This window comes from Euprymna scolopes, chromosome 7 (genome assembly GCF_053919585.1).
Source record: "Euprymna scolopes isolate OS-2025 chromosome 7, ASM5391958v1, whole genome shotgun sequence".
Taxonomy (NCBI): domain Eukaryota; kingdom Metazoa; phylum Mollusca; class Cephalopoda; order Sepiida; family Sepiolidae; genus Euprymna; species Euprymna scolopes.
Window position 1 is genome coordinate 139,183,816 of NC_136488.1, and position 27,500 is coordinate 139,211,315.

A 27,500-nucleotide genomic window follows, 5' to 3' on the forward strand; every position below is an offset into this window, starting at 1 on the left:
TCTTTGTTGTTACCCAGGTTTCATCAATGCTCCCGCTGTTGTCTCCTGTTCATCGCTTGCTGATCGAGAACTAAGCGGACACCAGTTTGATTTTAAAGTGTCTATTTAACAGAACAAAGAGACAAAAATCAAATGTATGTGTATGAGAGAGAGAGAGAGAAAGAAAGAGAGAGAGAAAGAGGGTGAGAGAAAGAAAGAGAAAAAGAGATACAAAGATAAAGACAGGGAGAGAAAGATTTAGGAGGAATGAGTTGGAGGAGGTATACCTATACCATTTGCATATAAAATGAAAGGGGCAGATTATGCGTTATTGAGTTCCTAACAAATGTGCATTGAGAATGGTGGTGACTATGTAAAAAAAATTGGTCAACAAAGGGAGGTAACTAATAAAGATCGACGGGATTATCTCCTTTTTATTGAAATTTGTAGGGGGGGTGTACAATTTGTTTTGATTATTTTGATTTTTTATGAAAGTTTAATTTTGAAAGTTTTTGTTTCATTTTATAAAGCAAAATCATACACTTTCATTTCAGAATTTTTTTTTTTAGAAAAACAGTTTATTAAAATTTAATGCTACTATTTCAGTCTTTATAGCTCTTCAACATTTTTAGTTAAAAATTAAGATGCCATTCTAAGGTAAGAGTTAATAAGTGTCAGGCAGATATATGATCAGTAACGGTGGAACTTGGATGGGGCTTGATTATTTAAGGGGATGGCTCGACAGGAATTTATTTACATTAGACTTTAAAATGTTCGTGATATAGTCAACTAGGAAACAGTCCAACGATATTGTGTTCCATAGATGAACAGTTCTAGCGAAGAATCTCTGTTCATGGAATTTGCGTTTAGTTTTAGGCACATATAACGAATGGGGAAATTGTTGACAGTTGTTGTAGATAGACGAGTATTTGTTGCGAATGTTTTAGAGAGGGCTCATAGATTGAAGCTCAGTCGAGCACCTGCCATTAAAGTAACGATAGAGCAGAGACAGACTTGCAATGTCTAGTCTCTGAGAAAAAGGGGAGTAGGTGGTGAAAAGGTCCGCGCCTACTAGATTTTAAAGCTGTCAAAGCAGGGAAGGATACTCTTAGAAGCTCTACCCCAGACGTGGCAAACAGTACTCTATCGTATGACGAATTGCATTCTTGCACAGGTAGAGGATTGCGTCGGAAGTGAGATATTTTCTGAAGCGGTAGAATTATTTCGCCATTTTTTCCCCAGTTATTTTGTCAACGAATCTGAAGCAGATCTTCTGTGATAATCTCCCATCGATTTTTCCGTCTTCTGAAACAATATATTTAATCAAAGACTTTTTACTGCCTTTGTTAAGTTAAAAAAAAATTGTGTCGTTAAAAGTCTGTTAAGATGTTTTCCTTTTCTTGGCCGTGCATTATTTAGACTTTCACAACAATTTAAGTAGGTGTTTATTTAGTTTGGGCTTTACTTTTTTTTTTTTTTTAAATAAACATCTCATGTAAGTGGAGTTTCGCGTAGACGAATTGCAGCACTCTGCATCATACATTCTAGCCAGAATTTGCGATGTTTATCTCGCAGCAAAGTTATGGAATTCGAGGCAGATGCATATACTAATTTAGTCATGTCTGTTTGCCGTCGTCTAATTCATAACGAACCCCCGTTCTCCGACCTGGTTTGTTAACTAGTATGGAGAAGGGGCGCGCTTGTTATTATTTGGCGCTTAAAACAGATTCAAAATTAAATCTCCGAATTCCAGGAGACTTGCTTATCCCCAGATAAGGCAAACCTCTCAATCCACCTCTCCTTTTCTCCCTCTCTTCCTCCCTCTTTCACTCTCTTTCACCAACATACTCTCACTTTCTCTTTCTCTTCTCTCCTCTCTCTCTCTCTCTCTCTTTCTGTCTACTTAACCACTCTTTCTCTTATCCTATAGCAAGGGAGTCGAGGTCAATCCTAGATATATGAACGGAGAATAAAATGTTGGCTTTTTGACATATTCCCCTACCGAACTATAGCAAAGTTAATCTCTATATTATACTAGCAAGACATCCGGCGTTACCGGGCCTTAAAATACGCTTAAACATGATATTTTAATTTATGCAGATTACGTATGAATTATAATAGAATCAATTCTCTATTGATTATTATATATTACAAGAAATAAGTTGTTAGGTGGACGAATTTGAAAAAAAAAATAATAATATCGTTCATCAAATTCCGTCTGTGTTTGTTTACAATATCACGTCAGCTGATATTTTGGTTTGACGATGAATGCTCTGGAAAATCCGCTTCTGATTAATGTTTGTTTTAAAATATGCAAACGAAGAAATCATTTTCGGCGATTTTAAATGGTACCTCTTCTTTTATCGTAAACTGAACTCATTAGTGCGAAAAAAATTAAAATAAATCGGTGAGGTACACCCAGGCTTGAACAAGGGACCATTCGATCTGTAGTGGAATGGGGACAAAAATAGATGGTTACATTCAATACTGCCAAGGCTAAGATTGTTTCCTTCAATAATTACAAGAAACCGTGGATCTTGATAAACTGTGACTCTTAGTAATAAAATAAATTTTAAGTCAGTTCCTCCGTGGAACAGGCCGGAGAGAAACACAATAGCAGTGCATAAACAAGTGCACTGCTATTATAACCACGAATGGCCAACCCACCATTATTGGCATTTCTGAATTCTATCGGCTTGCTAAAAATTTGTCCACGATATAAAAAAAAAATATTCCTTAACTAAACAATTTGTTATATTAAATCAAAAGTAATAGATGAATTTAAAAAATAACAATAAGAAAATACACTTAATTAATAAAGTATCGTTTTGCACAGCTATATGCAAATTAGTCAGCTTTACTATTAAGATGACATATTCATAAGCAATAAAACAAATAGTGATGCTATTGTATAAACTACAAACTAACTTGAAATAATGTGTTTTTACTCCACTCTTTTTTTTTTTTTTTTTTTTTACACAGTGATCACCACTTATCAAGGCCCGGAAGCCACTCAGGGATAAGGGTTATTGCAAGTACATTACGTTAGTGAGGAGATTTGCTGAAATGTTTACTTAAGGGGGCGGTTCATTAGGAATTTGTTAACATTGGACTTGAGGACATCCAAGTTGTAGTCCGGAGGGAAGCAGGCAGACGCAACAGAGTTCCACGGGCGTGCAGTTCTAAGAAAGAAGCTTTGTTCATGGAATCCGCGTTTTGATTTAGGCACAGATATAGAGTGGGGGAAATTTTTCACAGTGGATTCAGCTAGACGGGTGTTTTTCGTGAAAGATTGGCGAGGGGGGACCAGAGATTGGAGTTCAGACGAGCATCTGCCATGGAAATAACGATAAAACTAATTCGTTATTCAAGTACCTTGTTGCAAATCATATCTATTCCAGTAGCTTATTTTCCAAGAACTGTAGACGTGTGAGTTCTCTTCTTGTTGACCCCTTTCCTTTCTGCTGAACTCGGAAATCCTCCGCAAGGACCCATCGCACAGTGGATAGAGTACTTGATAAAATTCGCTTGTAAAAGTTACACTCTTTTGGGAGTTGAAGGTTCAATCTTCAGTGCGGTCAACTCAAAATAGAATTGCGAATTACCCAACATTTCTACCCAGTTATGGCTGACAAAATAAGAGCATGCTACCCCCGTGGATTAAATAAAGGTTTCGTTCGAAGTTCCGTGCAGATTTCCGAACCTGACTAAATAAGTAGAGGTTAGATCGATCGAAACGTTGTGCAAATGACACTCAAGATGAGAACAGAAGTCCGAAGAATCCTAATAATACGAACCCCGAGAATGTATCAGCGTCGGCGGAGGACTGCAAGAGATAAATACGCCGTTTTTCTCAACAGATTTGTGTCCCAGCTTATTGCGGTTGAGACAAGTTGAGCCATGGCCTCCGCTGCTCGGGATTTTCTTAACAGCTTTCGTCTATTAATCACGCCTCACACAAGGGATCATCGTGAATTGACTCGGCTTTACGAGCGTCTCAATTAAAGCAAATGTTTCGAGCCTTCTCTGAGCTTGTCAAGACAACTGGAAGTCAAATGAAACTTACTGATGCTTCAAAGTTCTAAGGGTAGTTATACCGGTTGTATATTTGGGTTTTACAATGAATACTCTGGAAAAGTCTCTTCTAATTAATGTTTTGTTTTAAAATATGCAAACGAAGAAATGATTGTCGGCGATTTTAAATGATATCACTTCTTTTATCGCAAACTGAACTCATTAATAAAAATAAAATCAAAATAAAATGAGGTACACCCGGGATTCAACAGTGTATCATTCGATCACTAGTCGAATGCCTTTCCATTCAAATACATCTCCAGATGATAAAATATTTGTTTTTTAAGAAAAAATGATTTACTGAGATTTATTATCTTTCTTGGCCGGTGTAACCTAAAATATTCCCTTGTAAATATTCTTCTTTTTATCTATAAGAAAGAGAGATTACTTTTAGGACTGGTTTTTTTTTCGATTTTCGATACTTATCGGATAACTTTCTGCAAAAAAACATATAAAAAAAAACATGCTGAGATCTATTATCTTTATTGGCCGGGGTAACCTAAAATACTCCCATGCAAATATTCTTCTTTTATCTACGTCACGTCAGTTCCCAATAAGAGCTGGCATGGACAATGTAATCGTGATAACGACACCAGACATGGGCAGTAGATGTTTTTTTTAAAATGTGTCTTGAAAACAATATGAGAATGAATTTCAAACTGGCAAAATCGAGGCCAATAGTACTGAAGAAAGGCAAAGTCTCAGAGAAAGTACAAATGATAATTGCAGGGGCAACAATATCTACCCTGATTGTAAAGCTTTTTAAGAACTTGGGCAACGCTTTCAATATCAGACATAAGAACACTGACGTAATCAACCAAACTGTTTAGGACTTTGATGAACAAGCAACATTTATATATTATATTTTATTTTTAATGGAATCTCTTGAAATGAGTAATTTGTATTCTTATTTGTTTATTGGCGGACTGTTATCCTCATCTTCATAGTTGTTGTTGTTGTTTAATTACATTTCTTATCGCGGTTAACAATCCGAAGAAGGCCAGAGGAATAGTTGGTCGAAATGTGCTGAAACAACAACAACTATGAAGATGAGAATGATAGTCCGCAAATAAATAAATAACCATTTATGTACGTTAGGGTGTGTGTTCCTTGAATAGAAGCGCTGGTTGAGTTTGAATAAAAATAAAATACGTATTAGATACGTTTGAAGTCAAAACAACGCATTATTATAAAATAAACAGATATTTATTTTGTTTGAAATTTATATTGAAATTCATGAATATATTTCGAAGATACACTTCATCATCAGTATGTTTTTCTTTTTCTTTTTTTTTTTTTTTTGTCATGTTGTTGTTGGAGCATAGAATCAGTAGATTCTATGCTCCGGCAACAATATGGCAAAAAAAGAGAAAGAACGAAAGACATACTGAAGATGAAGTTTTATTTCGAAATATATTTATAAATTTCAATATAAATTTCAAACAAAATAAATATCTGTTTATTTTATAATAATGCGTTGTTTTGGCTTCAAACGTATCTAATACGTATTTATTTCAACCATTAATGTAGTTTGGAATTTTTACTTTGTGCGAAAAAAAAAAAAGGTGGGAAAAGTTCAATTATTACAGCAATTATTTTGTATAATACATTTTTTGTCCCTATCTAAAGTTCCTTCTTTTGTGGGATTGAAATTTTCCTATATTAAAACCAAGATTCTGAGGTATCTAAATTTTCATGAAGGACCTCCCCATCTCTTTGTGTTCTTTGCGTTAAACTAAATTAAACCAAATACAACCCACGTTTGTACCCTCTTATAACCTAGTAGCTGTGTCCCTAACATTCATAATGACCAGGTTAATTAATTTAGGGGTAAATCCTGCATATAAACTAATATAAGCACATACTCATATCTAGCTTTATACATAGAGAAAAATTTGGACCTTCCATAACTAAAAAAGGGAAACCGATTTTTATAATTAAATGCTCGTCGGACATATTTCTCATAATCTGCGAAACATCTCTTAAGTGAATAATTAATTTCTTTAAAAAAAAAAATGTTAATAACAAACAATGTTTAGTTTTTCTTCTTAAAACAGTGAACTGTTCTACTTTCAAAACGTCATCTGCATTTTTTGTCAACGCAAGACTTTGACAGGAAACCATATGTTTAATAAAATTCAGCGAGCATTCGCGAATGTAGATCAGGTCAAGTAAAAAAGAAATGATCTCATTAGTAATCCCCCAGAGCAATGCGACAAACAATATACTAGCTCACGTACATAAACGCTTACGCAAAAGTTTCTGAACTTTTATTACTGGTTGTAAAACGTTTTGTACGAGGTGCCTTCAATAAGCTTCCCGACTTATTTTTTTGTCCAGCCATTTTAAATTGGCATAGGCTCTTGAAAATTCAGTATGTTATTGCTATATATCTTGTGAAATGACTGGCCAGTTTTTTATGATTTTAGATTCAAATGAACAGCTACAGCAGGAATTAGAATACACCCTAATAAAGCCTGATTTTCACAGCTCGTGAATTTAAAAAATGTAATCTGGACGCGAGGACACTTTAGAAGAACGATATGCAATAAAATTTTTGTTTTAAACTTGGAAACGTATGGAATGCTTCAGACTGCTGTTGGAATATCTTGCATAAAACGAGCATTAGTTTTTAAGTGGCATCAGAGATTCAAGGAAGGCAGTGAGTCTGTGAGCTAGGATGAGAAGTGCGAAAGGAGTAAGGAAGTCAGAACAGTAGAGTTGATTGGCCAAATTAAGAATGTAATGGATAAGGATCGTCGTGTGTCTATAGAGATAATAAGTGCACAGTTTGATATCAGTGTGGGAACTGTAAACAGAATTATTCGCGAGGAACTGAAGATACGGAAGATTTGCACAAATGCACCATTCCATAACTCCATTCTTGTCAGAGACTATTAGATGAAGATGGGCATCAGGACACTTCCTTACCCCCCCTTCTATAATTCAGGCCGTTTCCCTGTGACGTTTGGTTATTTCCTAGACTCAAGGAGGCTGTCGTTATGGGGTAATTATGGAGATGAAAGAGGCTGTGACGAAGGTTATTGACACGCGCACACAAGAGAACTTTCATGGGGACTTCCAGAAGCTGAGAGAACGGTACAACAAGTGAATTACAACCGGAGGAGATTACTTCGAAAGAAACATGTCTTGGATGTCATCAACTAGTATTGAAACTAGGGATGGGACGATTCCAGTATTTTTACCGATTCCGATACAATTACCGATTCTGTATTAAATTCCCGATTCCGATACAATTACCGATTCCGATTTTTTTCTAAATCTCTACATATTTAACTATAAAGTTGTTATTTTTCACGATTACTGTAAAAACATATGTTAAATGTGCAGATATTTTCTTAAACGTAAGAATACACTTGTGAGGGATGATCTATCGATTTTAGTTTTACTAATAGGTTAAAATCAACAGATATTACCTATTTAGTATTACTATAAAGCGGTAGAATACTTTGATTTAAAGAAAATCAAATAAAAATGCCAATTAAAAGAATCGTTGTTGGCATTAGAAAATAGGCACAAATTTTTTCGATTCCGATATCGATTTCGATACTGATTTCGATACCTCAAAATTTCCGATTTTTTTTCGATTCCCGATTCCGATCCCGATTAATCGATCCAACACTAACTGAAGCCAAAACATTTTTCTCTCTACCGTTATTTTCTAACTTATGGCCTACGAATACGAGCATATCAAAACTTTACTAACTAACGTATTTAAACCTATAGATGTATATTTGCGCATGTGTAATTAGGGATGCGCGAGAAGTCGATTTACGCATTGGTTGGGTAATTCATTGCCATTCTATTGCCTCTAATGTTCCCCTTTTTTAAAACAGTGCGCATTTTTCCATTCTGAATCCCAGTCGGATATCCTGGCTGAGAATTCTGGTTGTATTTATTAGTCTCTAGTTTCGTTTTGTTTCCTACAAAAAGTTTTAGGTCGTTATTATTATTATTATTATTATTATTATTATTATTATTATTATTATTATTATTATTTACTCACTAGGAGTAGTTAAATGGGCCATCACCAAAGATTTCTCTTTGAGAACAATTTTTGTTGCCACTCAGACTCTAGATAACACGAGTCCCCATAACTGCAGTACTCTCCATCACTTTCGATAACCTTTGCAGTTGAATTTAAGTTATCGCAACAACCTCTTACCATTGATTTTCGTTAGTAGCGACCATTGGTTTTCATTGGAATTTGGGTGTCAATAATACTCACACTTTGAATTTATTTGAAATAAAAAAATGATATATTTCAAAAACAACAAAAACAATTTACAAAAAAAAAAAAAAAATCAGTAAAGAAAACAATGCGAAGACATACATTATCGGGCAGCGTTCAGTTGAGACAGCTGGTTTACTGTTTATATATATGTTCCTAGCCTGGGTTCCCGGCGTTACCCGGGTGTTTCGAGGTATGTGTTGAGGCAGGCAGGCTCGAACCCGGACCGCGAAGGAGAAAAAGGAAGTGAAAAAATCGTGACGTCTTTGCTGTCGCACCCATCGCCAAACTAGAAGTGACGAAGGATTGAATTAAGGCTAGTCAATCGAAAAGAGGGGATGACTTTCGAAAATATTGCCGAAAAAGCAACCCTTCCATGTAGAAAAGTGCCCAGTTGAGGGTGAAGGAATTAATGTTTTAGCCAATTTCTCGATATTTGTCGTCCGAAGGGGCGAGCTTCAAAACGATACCGACTTGTGCAAATCCGTCGCCTCTGTCGAAAGTTTTAGACATACATACATACATACATACATACATACATACATACATACATACATTTAAACAGATTTTTGTCCTTTATATTATAGATTACGTAGGAATGTTTCAAGGTAAAAGATTGAACAAAAATAAAGTGCAGTTTATTTCTTATTGAATTGAAGCAAATAATATTACATTTGTACACAGAGGTGTCTTTTAAGGGAGATAATTTAACATTAAATAACAAAATAGTTTGCGATATTTTGTCTTCAAAGGATTTTGAGATTGTTTTTATGACTAAACACACACACACACACACATTAAGAATCCGGTGCATTGGCTGGTGGTATTTATACCGGAAAGGCGGCACGTCGATACATCGGTCCATTTAATGTTGTATATTTAGACCAATACAGCATGCACTGAATAACATAAAACCGCTAAGATAAAGTTAAATCTCTGCTTTTATATAAAAGGTATTTTGTTTGTGTGTGTGTGTGTGTGTGTGTGTGTGTGTGTGTGTGTGTGTGTGTGTGTGTGTGTGTGTGTGTGTGAAAGATAGAGGAGAGAGATTTCCCTATTGATTCTAAAACGCTAGGCTGATTTTTATGAAATTTCACGCGAGTGTACTTTATATAACTGGCAGTGTTCTTAGATAGGTTTTGTAACGAAATATCTTCGATAAGTATCGAGAATCGAAATAATTCGATTAAAGTAGGAACATGCGATTTTGAACAAAGTAACACTATACACAGCCTAACCTTACAATTTAATTTGATAAATTTTAACACTACATAAGCCAAAAGGCCCGACATAAGATCAACAAAAGTTTGGTTTTTTTTATATGACAGGAGGGCGTTCGAAATGAATGTTTCTGTTTAAAGCACAGCTGAACCATAATACTTGACTTGCATTTTAAGCTTTAAATCAAGTCACTACATATAAAAAAATAATTTTATAAAAGACACAGTAGATTCTATACAGTGCAATGTAGACTACAATGTATCGTAGACTAAGTCACTGCGGGGAGGCATGTGAAGCTTTCTCCTGGTGAATTACAATTGGTCCCCAAATAGAGCAGGTAATCAATCGATTTGATTGAAAATTGGGTGTTTTCACAGATTTCGATGACAATAAAAATATGGGAGAGTGAAACATTCGTTGATGATCATTCAGTCCCGGGAAACGTCGGGTCGGGTCGCCTGCTAGTAGTAGTTAGTTATTGCTGCTCACTTAATGTGCTGCAACCAGATAATGCTAACGAGTCTGTTCATAGTTATTTTGTACTGAGCGAGAATGCCCATCGAAAAAGCTGATCTTCCGTATCTTCTAACATTTTGCAACGAGTTGCTGCTGTGAGAAACAAACAATTAACTATGACGCCAACTCTCCCAGGCATTACATATTCCTTCAGGAGGGAACTTAGTTTATTGCTAATCATATTTGGCGCTCCTACCGAGGAATAACGACGGAACTGTTTTTGTAGATAATCTGTCAGCGCGCTTGTAGCGATAAAAAGATGATCGCACTACGCATGAAATCGAACTTGTGTCACATCAATCCCTCGAGAGATGAATGCAGAAATTATATCTTGCCTCTATTATCTCTTTCTTTCTGCCCCCTTTCTCTCTCTCACTCACTGTCTCTCTGCACACACACACACACACACACACACACACACACACACACACACACACACACACACACACACATATATGTCTAAAGAAGCTTTAAATAAAAAACTGCAAAAATAAAGAATGCAGTTTAGATTTCCGATTTGTCTCTGCTTTATCGTTATTTTTATGGCAAGTGTTCGTCTGATCTCTAATCTATGGTCCCTCCTCGCCAAACTTTTCACAAGAAACACTCGTCTAGCTGAAAACACTATCAATAATTTCTCCCACTCTTTATCTGTGCCTAAACCTAAACGTAGATTTCATGAACAAAGCTTCTTTCTTAGAACTGCACACCTGTGGAACTGCCTTCCGTTTTCCTGCTTTTCAGCTGACTACAATATGGTTGTTTTCAAGTCCAACGTAAACAAGTTCTTGATAAGCCGTTCCCCTTAAGTTAACAAATTTGCCGAATTTCCATTACTAACGATTACTATATTGTCCAATTGTTACTGTACACTCTTTAACTCTTATCCTCGGATGGCCTCTGGGCCTTTATAAGTGGAGATTTCTATGTAAAAAAAAAAGTGATATTCTTGTGGAAATGCAAGGTTACCGCCACAGTACGACACTAAAAATATAATGGAGACATAGTTAAGACTTCTACCCGCTCATAGCTGACGGAACTACGAGGGGCGTGCAATAAGTAATGCTCCTAACCCACTTTCAGTTGTCTGATATAGCTGAAATTTTGCATTTGCAATGATTTATATCTCTACGGGTTATGTGGCAAATTACAGCTCTGAACGAATAGTGGTTTCTGCTTTACAGGTGTTTGAACTGAGTCAGGTGTTAAATGGAGCCTGTTGAATGTCGAGCAGTGATCCGTTTTTTGTATTTGAATGGACGCACACCACAGAAGACTTTTGATGAAATGAAAGAAACTTATGGTGATAATGCCCAATCATATGATCTTGTAAAACGCTGAATTTAAACATGACCAGAAGTCTGTGGAAACAGCTCCCAGACCTGATTGCCCCCCTTCTGCCATTGATGAGGCATCTGTCCGTCAAGTTGAGGCTGCCATTTTGAAAAATCGGCGTATTACTATTCGCCAAATATCCAAGATGTCAAGATTAGTACAGGGTCTGTGGAAATTATCATTCATGACCATTTGCATATGCATAAAGTGTCTGCCAGATGGATTCTCAGGTTGCTCACACCATTCCAGAAGCGAGAACGCGTCGAGTGCTCGAGGATGAATTTGGAGATGTGCCAAGAAGATGAGTCAAAGTTTTTCAAAAGACTGATTACACAGGATGAAACCTGGGTCAATCACTATGATCCAGAGACCAAAGCCCAGTCAATGCAGTGGAAGCACTAAGACTCACCACCTCCAAAGAAGGCAAGGGTGCAGCCCTCCGCTGGCAAGGTCTTGCTCACAGTCTTCTGGAACCAGGACGGAGTAGTGATGACAGATTTTCTGGCAAAACGTATCACGATTACAGGAGCCTATTATGTTTCACTTTTGAGGAAACTAAGGGAAACTATCAAAATCAAGAGGCTGGGTAAGATCAGCAAAGGTACCCTCCTCCTGCAGGACAACGCTCCGGCCCACAACTCGCATGTCGCCAGATCAGAAGCACGGGCATGTGGTTATGAAATCCTTCCCCGTCCTCCCTACTCTCCTGACCTTACACCCTCTAACTTTCACCTCTTCCCAGCCATGAAGTTGTTTTTGAAAGGAAAGCGTTTCCCAGATGATGCAGCCTTGAGTTCTGATGTCATGTCGTGGTTGGATGATCAACCTGGGGTGTTCTACAAAAACGGTCTCTAGAGCTGCATCAAACGATGGGAGAAATGCATAACTCTGGGTGGTTTCTATGTAGAGAAAGACTAATAACTGCCAAGTTTCGTTGCTCTACTGCTATGGGAAGTGGGTCAGGGATGTACTTATTGCACGCCCCTCGTAGAACAAGCTGTTCCCGCGGATTTAATCAGTTTTTACATTCGAAATTCCGTAGAGATTACCGAGTTTGATATAATGATTCCCGATTTTTTTAAATAAAAATATGTCAGCATGTTGAAACGAACATTTTGCATTTCAAATTACCGATATATGTCTTTACGTGCTATTCATCCACCCAAAAACAAAACTTTTATTCGATATAAACCACCTTTGGTGTATGATTGCTATTTTGTTATATGACCAGTAGTTTAAGAGTTCATCGCTTAAATAATTTCACACAGATAAACACACACATACACGTACAGTTTTATTTGTATAGTTAAAGATAGCATAGTCTCTTGTCGAACTCGCAAGAATCCATGGTGTAGTGGATAACGTACTTCGAAAAATTTAGTTGTAAAGTTACATTCTTCTGGAGGTTGAAGGTTCCATCCTCAGTGCAGATTCCCGAGTTCCACAGTACACTGCAAACAGTCATTTCGAACGCGCCCCTGTCTTATCAAAGAACCTACTCCGTGCAGATTCCCAAGTTCGACAGAAAGATTACGGAATTCGACAGAAAGATTTTCGAATTCGACAAGGTACATGTGAAGAAGGTCGGAGGTTACATCGACGTGTGAAAATGACACTTAAGATGAGAAGAGTAGCCGGAAGAACCCAAATAATACAAATGTCGTCATTAGTGTCAATAAAAATCAGCTCGTGGCCCACCCTTGCGAATTGCGATGCATTAGCAGCTTACTACTTAAACAGCTGCACCCACAAATGCACGGACATTTTTCTTCCTCTGACGAAACCACGAACACCGGAAATCCACTTCACGCCGATTTACGCTCTTCCTTTATAATTACGTTCGACGTTTAAACCTTTGAAAGAATTGATTTAGGAGAAAAAGAAAACATGTTTTCGATAATTTTCGTATGTACTGTTACTGGTTTCGTAGATATTTCCGTATTTTTGTGAGTCAGTCTCCATTTTTTGGTCATTGTTTCGAATCTACGGAGCCAGTAACTTTTCTCCTTTCTGTTCCAAACAATAACCGATATGTTTGATGAAGGTCGAAGGTCAATCCGACCGAAACGATGCGCTATTAGCACTCAAGATGAGAACAATAGTTCAATCAATACAATTAATACAAACAATCAGCCCTTATCTAAAAAAAAAAAAATAAAAAAAAAAGCCAGAACTTTAAATAGGAAAGTTTTGTTCAATGTGTGATGACGGTATTTGTGTATAAACTTTATAAAATGAAATCACGCTTTTGAATTTTCGGGAAGAAGATTGGTAATTTGTATAATTTTGGATTCTTCGGACTATTGTTCTCAATTTGAGTGTTATTTTCACAATGTTTCGGTTGATGTAACCCCCGACTTTCTTTCAGGTTTATCTTGTTGAACCCGAGATTTTTTCTGTCGAACTCGGGAATCTGCACAGAATTTCGAACAGAATCCTTTATTAAATCAACGGGGGTAGCATGCTCTCATTCTGTTGATCAGAATATATTACATTCACACACATACACACACACACGCACATATATATGCATATGTAGTAATATATATATATATATATATATATATGTAGTTAATGAATGACACAAGTTTATATTCCAAAGTTCATGATGTTGACCATCTTTTAATTTATTCCTTTAATTCAGTTGACATTTACAATTCTTGACAGTATCTGTTTCATAGCACAAAATCAATCACTTAATTATTATATCAATCAGTGAATCTATTTTGCCCTTAACTCATCAGAAGAAATAGCAACATTAAATCCTTCAAAAGGAAATAAACTCCGTTTTGACATGATGAAAAATCCGAAAATTGTAAGAGAAGATGTAATTACCTTAAAATATGTTTCCATTACACCATTTTGAATTTAGAAAGTTGATTTCTTAATTACTTTTAAAGAACTTTGGAATATAGACCTTTGTCATTCATTCACTATGTTGCTCTGTAATTACATTGAGCTTCTTAAATAAGGATTGGTATATATTATAATGAAATAAAGTAGATCTCCACACACACACACACACACACACACACACACACACACACACATATATATATTTATATATTTAGATGTATATATTTATATTTATATACATACATATATATATTTATATGTACATATATACATACATATATACATATATATGTGTTGTTTTGAAAAAAGAAAAACCGAATCAATTCATGAAATTATCACATATATATATATATATATATATATATTTATATATATATATATATATTTATATATATATATATATATATATATATATATATATATATATATATATATATATATATATATAAAGCTTAATTCTCACTGAGTGAGTAGAACTTCCATTCAATCATATTAACGGATCAAGAATATGCTACCTCCGTGAATTAAATAAAACCATTCAACAGAAAGATTCCCAAGTTCGACAAGATACGCCTGAAGAAGGTCGGAGGTTATATCGATCAGAACGTTGTGCAAATAACACTCAAAATGAGAACAGTAGTCCGAAGAATCCAAATAATATGCAAAGATAATATTATTTTAAGACATGTTGTGTCATCATTTTCACGGTAGCTTTGTTGCTGTTAGGTTGAGATATGTTTGATTACTCTTAGTGAGCAAATAATGTAGTTAGATATTTAGAGAAGTTTTTCATTTTCTTTTTCTTACTATTAAAAAGTTGTGTTACAGAATTAAAATATTGTAACTTATGATTTTTCTAAGTGTTTAATAACCAATATTCCGTTTAGAAGCCATAATACAAATTATGGAATACACAAATGTGGGTAAAAAGGGATGGTAGATGAATATGTCTCTGCTTGATCGTTATTTTCATGGCAAGTGCTCATTTGTGCTCCAATCTATGGCCCCCCTCGCCAAACATTCACGAGAAACACTCATCTAGCAGAAAACACTTTCAATGATTTCCATCGCTCTTTATCTGTGCTTAAACCTAAACGTAGATTCCATAAACAAAGCTTATTTCTTAGAAACGTGTGTTGGAAAAATTACATTGAGAGCATTGCCAGGACCGCTGCGAAGAAGGTAGGTTCTCTCTACCGTGCTAGAAAGCTACTAACGCCCGAAAGTATCCTGTACCTCTATAAGGCCACCATTCGCCCATGTATGGAGTATTGTTGTCATATTTGGGCTGGAGCATTTGCTACTAGTCTCTCCCTCCTAGACAAGGTTCAAAAGAGAGCCGCCAACCTGATAGGCCCTGAACTGTCATCTAAGCTTCAGCTTCTGTCCCATCGACGAAATGTAGCACCCCTCTGCCTGTTCTACAAGTACTGTGAATGCTCCGACGAACTGAAAGTACTCGTACCCCTTCGACGTAAATACACCCGACAAACCCGACAAGCAGCAAAATCCCACCCCTTCACAGTAGAGATCCCTAGATGTAAGAGAGCCTTCTACTCCAGTATCTTCCCCAGAACCGCTAGACTTTGGAATTCCCTTCCGGGTTCCTGCGTCTCCAACTGTACTGACATGCAGAAGTTCAAGTGTAACGTGAACCGGCATCTTGCTGCCCAACTCCTCACATAGTACCTCTGTAGGTTATGTCATTGATAGTAGCCCCCTACATCAAAGTGACAATGTGTCTTGTTTAGGGTGATAATGTAAAAAAAATAAAAATAAAAATAAAATAAAGATAGAACTGCACGCCTGTGGAATTCTCTTCCGTTTTCCTGTTTTCCAACTGACTATAATATGGTCGTCTTCAAGTCCAATGTAAACAAGTTCTTGATGAGCCGTTCCATTTAAGTAATCCAATTTACAAAATTTACACTTCTAACGATTACTATATTGTCCTATTGACTACTGTACACAATTTAACCCTTATCCTCGAGTAGCCTCTGGTCCTTGATAATGGTGACTTCTTTGTAAAAAAAAAAAAAGATGACAACAAGGTGTGACCATTTGGTGTGAAGTGGAATCAAAATGGTTTCAGACTAATACGAAACGATTAAACCTTACAATAAACTTTGCAAGACGAAATTCTTTATATAATGCGATTATGATTACAAATGGTTTTAATTATTTGAGAAAGCATAATTACGCTGATTGCTTCCACACGTTTGGCAACAACGCCTTTAATTTAGAAAGCGTGTATTACTTCTTTGCTACCCAGCTGCTCGGGTATTGTGTAATTTTTTTTTAAAAGTGATCCATTTGTAAACATTAAAACTATCATCAGGAAAATATAAACAATTTTCATGAACTAATCTATCTATCTACTAGCAGGCCACCCAGCATTGCCCGGTCGTAAAATACACTTAAATATAATATTTTGATTGATACAGGTTTCGTATTCAGTATTATATTATATTGTACCCAATATATAGTAATGATTTTTTAAAATTTTAAAATAATGACTTGTGCGCCACCATCGAGAATCGAAACCAAAATGTTTAGCTTACGACTGACTTTTTTCTTTTGATGTTAATGCCTGAGCTATGAAGACACGTTTGCTGCAAATCTAAAAATTAAAACATGAACCAATAGCTAGCACGTTATGCATGTTACGTAATGGCGTCGACCGACTTTCCCCTAGCAAGTTCAATTTTTTAAAAATTTTGCACCGATTATCCACGGCTAAAACCCAGATATAAATTTTCGCATTGGTTCAGCTACTCTATATAATTAGTTTCATATCTGTAGACCAAAAACTGACAGAGGAGTTTGGCAGGCCAATTTTTTTAAATAAATAAATAAATAAATATATATATATATATATATATATATATATATACGCATACATAACGTAGATTCAAAACGTAGATTCCATGAACAAAGCTTCTTTCTTAGAACTGCACGCCTGTAGAACGCTGTTCCGCTTGCCTGTTCCCCTCCCGACTTCAACCTGGATGTCTTCAAGTCCAACACAAACAAATTCCTGATGAACTGCCCCCCCCCTAAGTAATGACACCTTACCAATTCTCCAATACTATTGCTACACTATCCCTTTGATTACTGTACACACAATAACCCTTATCCCCGAGTTGCCATTGGGCCTTGATAAGTGGTGAACTCCATGTAATATATATATATATATATATATATATATATATATATATATATATATATATATATATATAGAAAATTTTTTGTGTTTACTAAACCTTTTTACGCAAATATTACGAAAGTATAAATCATGTTGAATGTCTGCATGGATATAATTAGACGTAATGGTTAACTAAAGATGATCATCCCATAAGAAAACTGAAAAAACTACTAGAGAATTTAATTAAAACGAATGTTTAAAAGAATATGCAAATTAGCTAGATCTTTTGCAGATGAATGCAATTCCACGGCCCATATATAACAAAGTGGTGTTTTCTTTTTAAATAAATAGAAAAAGGGATTTTTAATATGAATATCAATACACACGCAAAAAAAAAATCCAAATTTATAGGAGTATAGATAGATATAAATATAAAAGTGAGAATGTATCTGGAAGGACACTTTTCAACCTATATACTGAACGAATTTTTGATCTACAAACTTGGAATTTGTTATGATAAGTATTCAGACAGGTGGAAAACTTTAATTCGTTTCATCTGGAAATGGCAATGCACCAGCCTAGATGTGACAACAGTACTCCATACATGGGCGAATGGTGGCCTTATAGAGGTATAGGATACTGTCAGGCGTAAGTAGTTTTCTAGCACGGTAGAGGGAGCCAACATTCCTTGCAGCAGCCTTGGCAATGCTCCCAATGTATCTATTCCAGTTCATATTCCCTGTAAACGTTAGGCCGAGGAATTTAAAAGAAGTACTTTCAGGCAATGTGTTTTTGGCCATTGCTATTGGTGGTAGAGAAGGTTTCTTGTAGTTATTGAAGGAAACAAGCTTAGTCTTAGCAGCATTGAAAGTATTAAAGAATCTATTCATGTTAGTATGAAACTAATAAAGCAGTTGATCTATCGATAACATAGAATGGGTTGATATGCCGTAGATAGCAAAATAAAACTAAACTTAGGTAAACATCCTCGAAGTCTTTAAAGAAAAAAAGAAGTAAAAAAAAAATTAAGATCGTACGGACATTGATGATAGCCACGTCTAGATAGAAGAGTGGCGATTTCCATTGACCTGGTTAAAAAAAAAAGAAGAATCATGTACGCGCTATTAAACGTGTTATTGATATATTATATTGATATCCATTTTTATAGGGAAGGATTGGTGTATGATAAAAAACGAAGTTAATCAAAATAAAACATCGCATGCAGAAAAATAATGAGTTTTAAAAGAGTACAAAATTAAGATGTATATATTTATGGAAGTCTAACCCTAAATAATAATTTCTAATAAAAATGTACGGGTGTATTAAGCATTTCATTAACATTATAGTATAAGAATTTTTCGATGCTTGATTGCGTTTTTTATTATTTCGAAAATGTAACATTTCCCGCCGTCAATTTGCCGTTATATTATAGATTTAACTTTGTTGTTGTCAGATAATTACGCCAATTAAGCCATGGCGGAATGGTCTAGAAACCGAGAATTCGAACGCCGTTTATAAAACCGCTGGATGCACTCATTTAATGCAAAGTAAATTGGTTCATTTCATGGCCAATTAACTTCATTTTAAAAAGCAAACACACTTTCAGATAAGAATAATAATGCGCGTGTTTACAGAGTGTCTGTTTACGTATGAACCCATCTGAAAATGTCGAAAAGGGGAGGTTTGCGTTACACTCAGTTATGTAACTGTTAACAACACAATTAAATTAACAGTCTCTGTAGGGCGAGGAAGTCAGAGAGAGAGAGAGAGAGAGAGAGACTATTGTATTTGTGAGAAGAGATATTATATCAGTAACTGACAAGCCTGTGTGTTGAAAGATATCAAGAACAAAGACTTGAGAATAACAATAATAATAACTGTTTGCGTCGCCATTTTGTTTTATTCTAACGCCACTGTAAAACAACCCAAACCGATCCATTCGTTGACACTGTCATAATGAGATTGAATTTCTATAACAGTATCATGCCTCCCTTGACAAGATAGGCAAAGCATTGATATTTTAATTACGTGCATGGCTATCCAATGCTGAACATCGTTTAATGCAAACGGAGCATACTAAACCATTGTAATGTATTTTATGCATACTATTATTACTTAAAAATGTCACCATGATTAATTTATAATCTTTATTTAGATCATTAAAACATCATTCCTATTTTACTGTCACGCTGAACCGAAAAAAACCGAAAAAAACCTTCTTTAGTTAAAAGAAAGGAAACCATCTTCCACCATGATAACGCTGGTCCTCCCTCACACAACACACAGCAATCAACAGCTCTCCCAAGAGAACGTCGTTGTTAAATCCCACCCCATCCTGCGTGTTCCGCCAGCCTAGCTCCCTCTGATTATCCCTCATTACGAGGATTAAAAAACCATTTACATATCGTTAACTAAGCATCACGAGCGGAAATTGAACATGCATTAGATTCATATTTTATATTAAAACCTTAAGAATTTCACAAGCGAGACGTTTTTGAGCGTGTTGAAAGATAAAATCAATATATAGAGTGCAAAGAAGTTTATTGGTATGCATAAAGATGTCAAAAAAAATGTTTTACATTCTTAAAATTGGTTACAACGTTTGCACTGGCCAATATAAGAAGTTTATTTCTTAATAGCTAGGATAGTATATGTATGTGTGTGTGTGCATGTGTATATCTCTATATATATATGTGTGCATATATATGTATATATGTGTGTGCGTGTGTATATCTATATATATGTGTGTATATATATATATGTATATATATATATATAGTAATTTATAAAATATGCGCATAAGCCTGAAGAATCCTAGAGTGAATGAAACGCGGAATATTCAGTGTAGCTTAATCGCCATATATATTTTATAAATTACTAATTAGCTCTTGTAGTAAATACTTAAAGTTTACGCATAAATTTATATTTTCATATATTAATGTTATGTGAGTAAATGAAGTAGTTATACATATATATACATATATATATATATATATATATATATATATATATATATATATATACTAGCATGGATACCCAGCGTTGCCTGGGTCGACATGAAATTCGGTTTGGCCACACCTGCTATACTAAAAATATTGACCAGTTTTTCATTATTATATGTCAGCTCCATCGTTACCCCGACAAAAATTTCAAAAATGAAAGAACTAATGAAAACACGAAAATGTAATCCCCCCCCCACCGAAAAAAGCAGAAGTATGTCATAAACTCTCCACCAGATATTTCGGCAAAAGGGATACGAAGAGAAGCTATTCTCCGGATATTGAGCACCTTTTTATGACTATATTCCAGTTTAAGCGAATGTCTTTTATGCTCCCTCAGTCTAGAAAGATTTGTTATTACGGTTTGTCGCAACGAAAACAAACTATAAATAATTCGGTTTCAAAAATACTAAAATAGAATCTGTGTCAACCGAAATACACGTTTTTATGTTATAAAAATGATTGGGTTATTAAAAGAAAAAAAAGATTAGTTACAATTTCAAAAAAAAAATGTGAAGAAAAAAATCTGGTAAAAAACGTAAATTAAAGTTTGTTTTGTTTTTGTTTTAAATAAAGAATCGTAGTTGAATTTGATTGTTTGTTTATTTTAAAATAAAAATCCACTATACCAAAACGTTAATTGCGAAATCACGGAAATTATTTTATTTGAACTGATTCCAAAAATAATGCTTGAAAGTTTGTGTGAATTATTTTTAGTTTGACTATCCGCCGAAAAAGAAAACAAAAACAAAAAAAAGTTAGCGTCCAAGGGAAATAACTCAAAACTCAAAAAACTCAAACTGTTTTATAAAAAAGTCGATGTTGATAAAAATAAATAAAATTAAATATTTTATCAATATAAATCAAATTTAAATAATAAACTTAAATAGAACACTTTAAACAATTCTCTCACTATAAACAATAACTAACACACCGCTATTTAATACATCGATTTCCTTTAATGTAATATGCAAATGACGTCATCTCTCAATCATCTATTTTACAAGAATCATACTATATATAGGAATGAATGAAGCATTAAAGTAGTGGACCTTTTGTATATATAAATCAAATTGTGAACAAACAAACAAACAGACAGACAGAAATACGAATTTATATATATAGATGTATACTTACATATATAGTTATATATATACATTCGTATTCCTGTCTGTCTGTTAACAATTTGATTAATGTATACAAAACGTGTCTTACTTCAAGCTTTCATTTATTTCTATATATAGTATGATACTTGCAAAAATACACTATTAAGAGATCACCTTATTTGCATATGACATTAAGAAAATTGATTTTACTAAATATCTTAGGTAATGTTTTTAACGAGAGATTTATTAGAAGTATTCTATTTAAAATTGTTATTTAATAAATTTTAAACAACAATTATATTGATAATATATTTAATTTAATTTATTTTGGAATTAATATTTCAAACAGAGCGACTTTTTAAAAACTTTTTTCCCCCTAGATGCTATCCATATCTCATTTGGCAATTTCATTAAGTTTCTAGCTGGGAAAATAATTCCGTGTAAATGGAAAAATGCTTGGCTTTTATTGTTTTTTTTTAATATAAAAAAAAACACCAAAAACTGAAAAGATTTCATTTGTTTGTTTTATTTTATTCCTTAAACGGAGCGTCGTTTAATGCCTATAAAAATGAAGATCTACTGGCCCCTCTAAATTACACAATTTTTTTTCTTTTTCATCAATTACAAACCTAACTTTCTAATTAAAAAGGTAACTTTATACGACGTGACCCAGCGACATTTAACCCCTAAAAAAATGGAGATCTACTTTTTTTCAGCCTAATATATTTTAACAGCTTTTATAAATATTATGAGAGAAGAAATTTAAAAGAAATAAATAAAATAACATGTTAGAGTGGGGGATCACTTTTCTATATAAATTTAACGTAAAATGAGCACCCACTTTTTGGCCACCAAGCGTTCAACGAGACATGTAACCTTTAACATTTTTTCAAGTTTGGCGATTGACGGGTGGACAAAATCTGAAAATTTTTTTTTTTTTCTGGTGGAGGAGCGGGAATTACACTGGAAACATAAAATAACGATAAATTTAATTATTTTTTATGAGACCATTTTCTATTTCACCTAACAATTTAATAAACAAAACAACCCCCAAAATATGATGAATTCAATTTTTTTCGGGGGGGGGGCATTAGAAACGTAAAACGACAAATAAAAAGCAAATCGAAATGCTCCCTTAAAAATAGCAAATCGAAAATTTTCTTTATTTACAAAACAAAAGCCAGTAAAAATAGTGACCTTACAAAAAATAAAGGTAAATGTGTAGTTTATCAGCGTAAATTATTTGACAGACAAAAAATTATAAAAACTATTTATTTCTATATAAAACATTATTGGATCCAAAGGCTTAAATAAAACCAAAAAAAAAATTAATTTTAATGTTTTTTATCATTTTTTTATTAGACTTAATGTGCACGGCTTACATGTTTAAAATTTAGCCTTTTTTAGTTTTGACAGATTGGCTTTTTTAAGGCCAAATTTGGCCTTTTTACGCTCTTTCATTAAAAAAAAAATCTGGCGGCCAAAAACATCGTTCATGGAAGAACTTAATATTCCAAACCTTAGAAAGACCCAATTTTAAAAGCAATATAGCGGCCTCGAATAATAAATATAAATGATAAAAAAATAATAAAAATTAATTTTTGTTTCTGGTTTTATTTCAGACTTTGGGTCTTACAATGTGTTTTATATGAAAATAATTAATTTTTATATTTTTTGTCTGGCCAATAATTTATGCCGCTAAACTACAAATTTATCAAAATAAAAAAAAACGCACGCATTAATATTTATAAACGTCATTTTTTTAGGTTAAAAAAATCGTTGGTTTTCTTAGGACAGTGATCCCTTCTGCCGACATATCTGTTGGAGAGGATATCAGATGCTGTTGTTTTTTTTTTGTTTTTTTTTACACAGTGATCACCACTTATCAAGGCCCGGAAGCCACTCAGGGATAAGGGTTACTGCAAGTACATTACGTTAGTGTGGAGATTTGATGAAGTGTTTAATTAAGGGGGCGGTTCATTAGGAATTTGTTAACATTGGACTTGAAGACATCCAAGTTGTAGTCCGGAGGGAAGCAGGCAGACGGAACAGAGTTTTTATCCGTTCTTTTAATTTTGAAATTGTTGTGGGGGTATCCGCATTACTCATGATGAAAATGATTAGTATAGCGGGCGTGTTTCAAACGAAACTTCATATCAACCCAGGCAACGCCGGATACCCATGCTAATATATATATATATATATATATATAAAGCCCCTCCATTTTCTTTGATTCCTTGAATTATATCTATATTAATAATTCTGTTTTCCTGTGGATTACCGATACATTTCCAACAAATACAATTCGGATTTTTCCTGTCCTGTAATTTACTATCTTTCCAATTGGACTTTCACTGTATCCTTTTTCTCCCTTTTTCCTGTTTATTGGTGTTCTATTCAAATTGAATCCCTATAAACTGTTAAATGACTTTTTATGCAAATCTAGTAAACTGAATATTAACTGTTTCTTCTAATGTATTAACCTGCAAAATTTGTGTATATTTTGCAAACCTCTTACCTCTGATGAGAAGAAGTGCATTCTTGGAAACTCCATAGAATAAGGGTGTTTTCTTCTTTTATTTGTACTCCTTGTTGAATAATTCAAATTTTGTATCACTTCCTTAGAGGTTTACAAAGTTTTTTTTTTTTTAGAAAATTTGAAAAAAAAAATTTCAGCTTAAATACTTTCATTTTCTCTCTCTCTCTCTCTCTCTCTCTCTATATATATATATATATATATATATTTGTATGTATATATTTGTATGTATGTATTTATACATATGTATAAATATGCGTCTATATATGTGTGTATATATGTATATGTATATATACACATAAACATATATTTATTTATATATGTATATATATAAATATGTATACATACATAAATATATATATACGTACATATGTATATATATATAACTATTTCACTTACTCATATAATATTAATATACGAAAATATACATTTATGCGTAAACTTTAAGTATTTACTTCAAAAGTGCCCAATACGTAGGTAGAACTAGTTAGTAAGTTATAAAATATATATGGCGATTAAGCTACATTGAATATTCCGCGTTTCATCCACTCTAGGACTATATTTGTTAAGATTTTGTTCCCAGAAACGCTGGTTGAATTGAAATAAAATAAAATACGTATTATATACGTTTGAAGCCAAAACAACGCATTATTACAAAATAAACAGACATTTATTTTGTTTAAATTTTATATTGTAATTCATCAGTTTTTAGGATGGTGGCTTTTGAAGTGGAGGTATTCACACTCAACAATACCTCCACTTCAAAAGCCACCATCCTAAAAACTGTCTAAAATCAATACCCTACTCCCTAGCACGTAGAGTCTGCACCATAGTAACAGACAGACACCTCCGTTCAACTAGACTGAATGAACTACAAATAACACTGCGGAAAAGAGGATACCCACTACCACTAATACAGAAAGGTATTGAACTGGCTGAAAAAATTCCAATAGACCAACTGAGAACCCCAAAAGAACACAACAAAGAACAAATTCTAGCATACGTCTCTACACACAACACAAACAACCCAGAACTATTCACACAGATAACAAAAAACCTTATCCTCCTCAATCAGAACGACAAACTAAACAACATACTTAAAACAACAAAAATAATAAAAAGCAAATGCCAACCCAAAAACTTAAAACACATCCTAACTTCCTCAAAACTCGTCCCACATACTACAAAAGGAGTTACAAAATGCAACAAACCGCGATGTGGAGTATGTGACATAATAATAGAAGGTAACACATACACATTCAAAAACCCAGTACGAACATTCAAAATAAAAAAGGATCTAAATTGCACCTCCAGAAATGTAGTATATGCACTAAGATGCACAACATGTAACAAATCCTACATAGGCGCCACCAAAAATTTCAGCAATAGAGTGGCCTTACATAAGAGCAACATCAAAATTGCAGATAACAGACACCTCTATGATTCAAAACACGTACACACATGCAGTGGAAACAGCTACAAAATAATGCCAATCTTCCAAACAGACAATTATTTTTATTTACTTACACAGGAAAAAAACTTCATTACCAGATTCACTCCTGAACTGAACAGAACCTAATACCATCACACAAAAACATGAAATGCAAGGTACACTCGCATGCACACCCATACACGTACACATATACACACCCACACATAAATCAGAACCGACACATTAAAACACACACACGTGCGTGCATACAACCACACACAGACATAACACCCCTATCTCTAATACAACACACTGAACAATACCAACCCTACTTAACCTCGAAACCAACAATACTAGGAGACACCTAGAACCATAGTATAATATCTGTTCCAACACCTCGCTCCCTCCTCAGTCAGTGGAGGAGAACCCCCTCATGACTGAAACGACTATCATCCCTTCTATCATCCCCCTCCCATACCTATACCCCCTCCAATTCCCCCCTCTGGGGAACAAGATCTTCCCCACACTAGGAACCGATCCTGGGTCTGGCCATACCCACATGGGGAGACAAATAAATAGAAACATTAAAAAATCCCCTATTTTAAATACACCCCTCTTTCTAAACCAACATAATATAAGGAATACCCGAAAAGACTAAAACGAAAAATCACAATACTAAAATCCAAGAATCCAAAAAATAAATATCAAAATAGAATGAAAGCACCCCTACCCTTATTTCAAAAGAGCCAGTTCCCCCTCCTCACACATACACATTAGTAACGACCTCGGACCACAGCCGCCTTCCTAAGGAAGCAAATAACCCCAAAATACTATAAAACAATATACACATTCCCAAACCAATAAAAGCAAACACACACACACACACACACACACACACACACACACACACACACACACACACACACACACACACCCTACTCCACCCTAAAGGAAAAGAAAAAACATTAGCAGAAAGAGATAGCGACTACAGCCAGGTCAACGTCTCCCTGGACAAGACCAATAAAAGAGCAATAAAAATTCAGCATACCAATGAATAATAAACAATGAATAATAAACACTTACAAGCCTCCACCCCTTGGAAAAACTTCAAATTAACTACGAAAATCGCCATTTTTACATCTCCAACACATTTGAAAATAATTTCTGACGAGGACGCATCACAGATCGTCTGAAACGCGCGTAAAACGATTTCAATGACTTAAAAACATTATTACAATGATCCAAACATAATTCTCAATGAAAAACCAAGACACGGAATAATAAAATAATGTTAAAAATACACATTGTTGGTGACTACTCCCTTATTTAAACATATATATATATATATATATATATATATATATATATATATATATATATATATAAAATAAATAAATAAACAAAACCTTTTTACCGAACCCATTTTATAAACAAAGACAATTGCGCCAGGAAAATGCCTACTTCGGACCATTACATTGTGATGTGGATTACTCAAAATACAGTTTGGATTATTTTACCACACTGCTATGAAAGACATTCACTTCGGATTTTTATCATGCAATTTGGATGTGAATTTTTATATCCTTTTCATTAACCTCCCTTACTCTATGACATTTAAATACTTAAACAACTTTTAATTGTGATTTTCCATGTCTCACTGACTTTAGCAAATAAGGTGTAAACCATTATAACTATTTGCTAATATTTTCTCCTCTGAAGAGATGGTAGACATCGAAATCCTATAGGAAAAGGAGTTATAATATTTCAAATGTGTTCTTTGTCTTGCATAGAATAAAAATTTCTTGATTTGAAATTCAAACATTTCACGTCATAAATTTTTAAATTCATTGAATGACTAAAATTTATACATTTATTTCCTGTGTGTTGACGTGTAGGAATAAAAAAAGTCTTTTGAAAAAAAAAAAAATGTTTCCTTCAAAAGCACATATTTTTCGACCGATCCTTCGATCTTCCTCAGTGTGAATGATAGAAAACATGAGTGAGCGGGCAGAGTTAGCAGCGGGGGGGGGGGGAAGAGGCACGGGTATA

General features: G+C 34.3%; 1 protein-coding gene across 1 annotated transcript in view; it reads left to right on the plus strand.

Annotated features, from left to right (window-relative positions):
* Nucleotides 1–27,500, plus strand: part of LOC145280002 (A disintegrin and metalloproteinase with thrombospondin motifs 3-like) — a 307,054-nt gene that overhangs the window by 32,817 nt on the left and 246,737 nt on the right. The gene's annotated exons all lie outside the window — the stretch shown is intronic.